Source organism: Artemia sp. Qi Xiang Cuo, chromosome 15, assembly GCF_049724085.1.
Source record: "Artemia sp. Qi Xiang Cuo chromosome 15, ASM4972408v1, whole genome shotgun sequence".
Classification (NCBI taxonomy): domain Eukaryota; kingdom Metazoa; phylum Arthropoda; class Branchiopoda; order Anostraca; family Artemiidae; genus Artemia; species Artemia sp. Qi Xiang Cuo.
The window spans coordinates 55,480,195-55,487,612 of record NC_142808.1 but is presented as its reverse complement, the minus strand read 5'-3'; positions in this window follow the sequence as shown (position 1 = coordinate 55,487,612).

Sequence of the window (7,418 nt, the reverse complement as noted above, 5' to 3'; positions counted from 1 at the left end):
AAGGATTGTAAGTTATGCAATTCAACCATTGTCTCAATAAAGATTTTGTAAAAGGGGAGCATACTTTACTCTCGGTCAAACAGCTCGTGGTAACAAACTGTAAAAGAAGGAGCGACCTGGCTCAATAGTAGCCAAAACTCTAAAAAAAGGAATTTTGATACCAATAGATACATCAAAAGAATCAGATTTTTATGCTGATTTCAAATATATACATTTCATAAAATTTAGTCTTACCAATCAAAATCACCCCTTAAAAGTCATAGAACCTTAATGAAAATCACACCATCAGATTCAGCATATCTGAGAACCCTACTGTAGAGGTTTCAAGCTCCTTTCAGCAAAAATGTGGAATTTTGTTTTTTTTTCCCTGAAGAAAGATCATGCATGCATGTTTATTTATTTTTCTTTTTTTTCCCCAGGGGTGATTGTATTGACGCCGTGGTTCTAGAATATTGCAGGAGGGCTCATTCGAACAGAAATTAAAAGTTCTAGTGCCCTGTTTAAGTGACCAAAAAAATGGAGGGCGACTAGGCCTCCTCCCGCACTAATTTTTCCCCAGTCACCCGATCAAAATTTTGAGATAACCATTTTGTTCAGCATCGTTAAAATATAATAACTATGTCTTTCAGGATCACTTAACACCCCACAGTCTCCGAGGGAAGGGCTGCAAGTTATGAACTTTGCCCAATGTTTACATAATAGTATTGGTTATTGGGAAGTAGACAGACGTTTTCAGGGGGATTTTTTTCTGGTAGTTGGGGGGGGGGGTGGATTGAGGGTTACGTGGGAGAATCTTTCCATGGAGAAAGTTTTTATGGGGGAAGGGACACTGCTATGAAGGGGGCACTGGATTTCCCAGCATTATTTAAAAAACGATCAAAAATTAAATAAAAAAAACAAGTTTTCAACTGAAAACTTTCCAACATCAAAACTTAAAACGAACAGAAACTATTGCGTATATGATTGGGTTCGCCCCCTATTCAATACCTTGCTCTGTACGCTAAAATTTTTTTTAAGTACTTTCATAAGAGCTATTGATTCTAATTAACGGCCTTTGTGATTAAGGGGAAATTCTTAAAGAATTGGAAAAAAATTCGAACTTTAGCGTAAAGAGCGAGGTATTGACTAGGGGGGGTGGGGGACCCTCCCTAATATACGTAATAAAAATTTACAAATATAGAAGTTAGTTACGTAAGTTAATTCGTAAGTTACATACATTTATTACTAATAAAAACGTTCGATTAAACAACATCCGAGAAAGCCATTTAGCCAAAAAAAAAAAAAAATAGAAATTGATATGCAAATTTCGTTTTAATTAGTCATGTACAGTGAGCCAAAATAAAAACCTGGATTAATTTTAAAACGTTCCGAAATTAAATACGAAAAACAAGTTTTTTTAGCTGAAAGTAAAGAGCAACATTAAAACTTAAAACAAAGAAAAATTATTCCTTATATGAAAGGGGATGTTCCCTCCTCGACGCCTTGCTCATTACGCTAAAATTTGACTCTTTCTCGCAACTCTATTTTTTAAAACAATAATACACTTTAGCGTAAAGAGCGAGGCGTTAAGGAGGGGAGAGCCCCTTTCATATACGGAATAATTTTTGTTTGTTTTAAGCTTTAATGTTGCTCCTTACTTTCAGTTAAAAGAAACTTGTTTTTTTTATTTAATATCCAAAAAGACCAAGGATACTAAGGTCAGGCTTTCTGGGAATGATGAGGGAATCAATTAATGAACTAAATCAAAACGTACTAACTAAGGTGAAGCTTTGAGGAAAGGCCGAGGGAAGGATTTAACTAAATCAAAACAAGCTAAGTGCATGCTGGTTGACAAAAGTGTGCATATCAAGAACAGTTTAGGGTATTAAGTAGAACATTGTAAGAAGAACAAGGGAATTCAAAGTGTACTTTGAGTTGATATAATTGTACATGTTTATTATTGTTGTAAGTTGTGTATTATAAATGCAAAACAAACTTTGGTACTTCCTTCAAATTTATAAATAAACTTTACCCAAACCCTATTATATGGACTAACAGACAAACATACAGCCCAAACTATAAAGGTATTCAATGAATTTTCAATGGCCTGAATCAAAGAGTATGCATATCTTATAAGGGTGGGAACTGGTGTTAGTATAAAAAAAAAAATTAGCACAGTAGTATTGCCCAGCTAGCCCACATGTGCTTTCCCCCTTGCAAGTGTAAATGCTAAGCCATGTACTTTGCTTTGCTTGCTTATTGTGTGTTTTATATTATAGGTGCTTGGGTTATAATAAAGATTGAAATCTACTTTTACATGATGTAAGAAGTAAAAATCTAAAAATGGATGTCCAACAGCCTTCAACCAATTGGGATGTACACAATTTGAAAAGTGAATGGAAAAAATTCAAAGACCATGCTACACTTAGGTTCCATGGTCCTTTAGCAGGCAAGACTGAAAAAGTGCAATGTGCTTATCTCCTTATCTGGGTTGGAGAAAGAGGACGTGAAATATTCAAGACATTTGATATGCCAGTTGCTGAAGTGGATAAAATAGCAGTATATTTCAAAAAGTTTAAAGATTATGCTGCACCTAAACACAACTAAGTTTTCTCACAATGAGTTCCAGAAAAGAGAACAATTGGAAACAGAAAGTGTGGGCAGATTCATTACCAAACTTAAGATCCTTTTCAAAGCTTGCGGATACACTGAGGAGAGTGAAATGATTCAGGAAAAGATTATCTGTGGTGTAAAGAATACAAAAGTCCGTGAGAGATTGTTAGCAGAAGGTGGTCAACTAATGCTTGAAAGGGCCATAACAATCTGCCTAACATATGAAATAACCCAAGCGCAACTAAAAATATTTGAAGAGAAACAAGAAATAAAGCAAGAAATTGACTTTATATAAAAAAAAAAAAACTGGAAAAAGCTGGTAGCCAAAAATTCAGAGAGCTAATTTTGTGGTGGGCAATTTAATAAACATCATGTCTGCCCTGCAAAAGGGAAGTTTTGTGCAAAATTAAAAAAGTCAACAATTTTGCCAGAGTTTGCAAAAGCAGAACAGTGAATGCTATTGAAGATCAGCATAGTGAGTATGAAGAAGGTGGAGAACACCCATCTAGATCTAATTCAAGTGAAGAATCAGACACAGCCTATATCACTAAGCAGTCAACCAGGACCATAACCATTAATGGACAGATAAAGGTGGATTTTAACATTGAAACTGGTGCCCCAGCAAACTTAATCCTAAAGCATTACCTTGAAATGCTATACCCTAATGCAGTATTACAGACAACCAGACATAGACTCTCAAGTTACTGTGGTTCCCAGATACCTTCACTTGGAACCTGTGATTTGCAGTGCAGCTACCGCCAAGGACAAATTCAACTCCAGACAGTCCATATAGTGGCATCCAGAACCACTCCCATTATTGTACTGAAATCAAGCAAAGAATTAAATTTGGTGAAACTTATCCTCAATGTTAAGATGCAGAAGGAGCAAGATCATGCAAAAAGCACACCACGAGAATATAATTACGTTTTTGAAGGGATTGGAAAGCTTCCAGGAGTGTGAAATTCATTTGAAAGAAGACACCACCCCTATAGTACAATCTGCAAGAAAGGTGCCATATCAATGAGAGACAAGCTCAAGGACAAGCTTGCCTGCCTTGAAGAGCTAGAAATAATTGAGAAAGTCAGCCAACCAACTGAGTGGGTTAATGCTATGGTCATGGTCAAAAAGAAAGATGGAAGTGTATGGCTGTGCATCAACCCGGTTGACCTAAACAAAGTAATTAATTGACTATAATATCCAATCCCAATCTTTTATGATGCTACTAGTAACCTGGATGGAGCTGTTAACTTCACTAAGCTAGATGCACGTTCAAGCTACTGGATACTTCAACTGTTTGAGAAGGCTTCATACCTGACAACATTTAGCACAGTCTATGGCAGATATCCATGGAAAAGGTATCCTTTGAGATTGATATCAGCACAAGACAAGTTCCAGCAAAGAATGAAACATGCATTTGAGGGCCTGCAATGGATGTGCATTCTAGTTGATGATCTCCTAATATATTGGAGTACTTGAAAAGAACATGATGACAGGCTTGAAGAAGTTCTGAAGCAAGCCAGGAAGTGTGGCATAAAATTCAACAAAAGGAAGTGTCATTTTGGTCTGGAAAAGGTTTGCTATTTTGGCCATATGATCAGCAAAGATGGCATCAAGCCAGATCCTGAGAATATCCAAGCTATTAATAAAATGCCCAAAAAAAGGAGCAGCTGCAAACACTACTTTGACTGTTGAATTTTCTTTCCAGGCACATTCCAGACCTATCATCAAAAACAAACCCCTCACAGACTTGCTAAAACAAGAGTCTTTTGCTCTACAAGAGCAGCATCATGAATGCATCATGGATGTAAAGCATTCAAATATGTCCAGATTAGCATTTTTTTTTATCACAGCTGTAGGACCATTAAATTAAAAGCGGATGTGTCAAAACATGGCCCTGGATCAGAGAAATAAGCAAATGACAACATATTTGGTTATGCATCAAGAGCCTTGAATAAAACAGAGCAAAATTACTCACAGCTTGAAAAAGAGCTATATGCAATTGTTTATGGATGTAAATATTTTCATCATTTCATCTTAGGCAAAAAAGTTAATGTGGCAACAGATCATTGTCCATTAGAATCCACACTCCACAAAGTGCCAGCCAGGACACAAGGACTCATGATTTAAATTCAGTCATATGATCTCTTGGTTTGTTGCTCTCCCAGTCCTGACCTCCCTATAGCTAATGCTTTGCCTTATCTCCACCTGCCCAACATCAATGAGGAGTTACATGCAGATATTGAAGTCTTTGTACACATCATAATAAACCTGCTGCCTGTCAGCAACATTAAAATATGAGAAATCAAGGAAAAGACAAAATCAGAACCATAGCTTGTCCAAGTAGGAACTACACTCAAGGAAGGTTGGGCAACCTCTTAAAATCTCTGCCCTGGTGACATGAACTGCTGTTCAAGGGGCCCAGAATCATCATTCCATCATTTTACCAAAAGAACATTTGACCAAGCTCCATGCAGCCCATTTAGGCATGGAGAAAACAAAACAGAGAGCTTGCAAGTTTGTGTATTGGTCTGGCCTGAATCTCAATATTGAAAATTATATTCAAAATATGTCAAAACTGTGCAAAGTTTGCTCCAAACAACACAAAAGAACCCCTGACCAATGCCAGCAATCCCAACCTACCTTGGCAGCATATAGCAATTGACTTGTTTGAGTGGAACAAGCAACAATACCTGATGACTACCAACTATCACAGCTGCTGTTTTGAAATAGACAAGCTACCAGCAAGGACATCAGGGAAAATCATTCAGAAGCTAAAGACCCAATTTGCCCATCATGGCATACTGCAGTTGATGACATCAGACAACTGGCCCCAGCTATCATCATGTGATATGAAAGTTTTCACAGAATCATGGGGAATAGAGGACAAGACATCAAGTCCCATGTTCCCAGGGTCAATCAGGCTTAGCCTACAGAGAAAAAAGTCAACATGAAACATGAAAGAGAATCCTTTCAAAATCTGTAGCATGGCAGCAATCCTTACATTGGTATTCTTGAGTACCAGAACATACTGGTAGATGGGTAGGCTTCCCCTGCTCAGCTGTTAATGAGCCGTCAACCTCAATCAGTGCTGCCTTGCTCTTACCAACATCTGAAAAAAAAACTGTTCCCCAAAAGATATTCACAGAAAATTGAATAAAACACCAGGTGCAACAAAAGTCCTATTATGATGAAAGAACTGCCAAAACTCCTCACATGGAAAATATTTTTATACAAGAAAAGGAAAGTGGGAAATGCCCCAAAAGATATTCACAGAACACCAAATAAAACACCAGGTGCAACAAAAGCCCTATCATTATGAAAGAACTGCCAAAACTCTTCACAGGGGATAAGGTTTTTATAGGAAAGTGGGGAATGGAACAAAGCAGAAGTTGTCATGCAGTGAAAACCCAAGAGGTACAAATTGCCCAGGATAGGAACACCACTGCTTCCAAACGAAGCCCTTCATCTTCTGCCATAGAACCAACATGTTACTCCTCCCACCCATCTGAATCAAGCACTGCAAATAAATGTCACCACATTATAATACAGTGACAAAGCCAATTTCAACAACCAGCACTCTCCAGCCTAGGCCCAAACACCAGTCTGAAACTCCTACCACAATAGTTCATCAAGCACACTACATCAGAACAGTGAAACCCATCAGAAAGATGAATTTATGAGTTATTTAGACTGCACTTCACTCCCCCTCCCCCAAAAGACAGTTTAATCAAGAAGAAGGAAGATGTAGTATTACCTACCTAGCCTGCATGTACTTTCCCCTTTGCAAGTGTTAATGCTACCCCATGTGCTTTGCTTGTTTAATGTGTGTTTCATATAGTTGGCCAGCATTTATTCCCCTGGAAAATACCCCCTTGTGGAAAATACAGCTCTCCAAATTTGAATATTTAATTTTTTATTTCTGTAGGGGGAACAAATCTTGGTACTTGTGTATTATTTATCCCTCTCCACAAGCTTGGATCCTGAAAATTTCCAGTCTTCAGAGACTCCTGGATCATCCAGATCACAGGAAGGCTCAACTGGTAGCTTATGCAACTACTTCCACCTGGCAGCTGAAGACTCAACTGCACTCAAGCGCTTCTTCTGCAGCAAGTATGAACGTGTTTCTTGCCAAGCGATGCATCTAGACTTATTCCTAGTGCTAAAAGCCTAAGATAACAGCTCACTACTACTCAAATACAAATGTCTATGCTGCAGTAAGCAAAGCGTAGCCAAACTTCAATTGACAGTACTTGAAATGACACAAACTAACCAAAGCAAGGCACCTTTACAGCAGCAGCAGCAGAAGCCGGAAATGCAACCAATTACCAACATTAACATTGTCCCATCTCAGTCACCAGCAACTAACAGAATTCAAAACTCAAGCACTGCCACTTAACATTCTACTGCAAGCTGAAAAAGAGAGGAAACTACAAGAGGAGAAAAGTATGAACATTGTAGTATCTGGCATTCTAGAATCAAACAATGAGTCTGATGCTGCAAAACTTGTGTGGCTGGTATCTAGCAATGACCATGGTGCTCAACTACAACTAACAGACATCCTAGAAATAGCAAGACTGGGCCACCCCCTCTGAGACTTGGACAATCTACAAGGCCCAAGGTGGCTCCTCGTGAATCTGCATAAGAACTGCAAAGAAACCTGAAGAAAGCAATAAAAAATCTTGAAAGGTGCACCAAATCTGCAAATATCCACTGACAACCATGTCTGACAATACATCTATGTAAATCCTAATCTCACGCCAATGCAGTAAACTGAACAATCTGCTAGATGCCAAGCAAAGAGATCAAAGTCCTCCAACAACCAACCA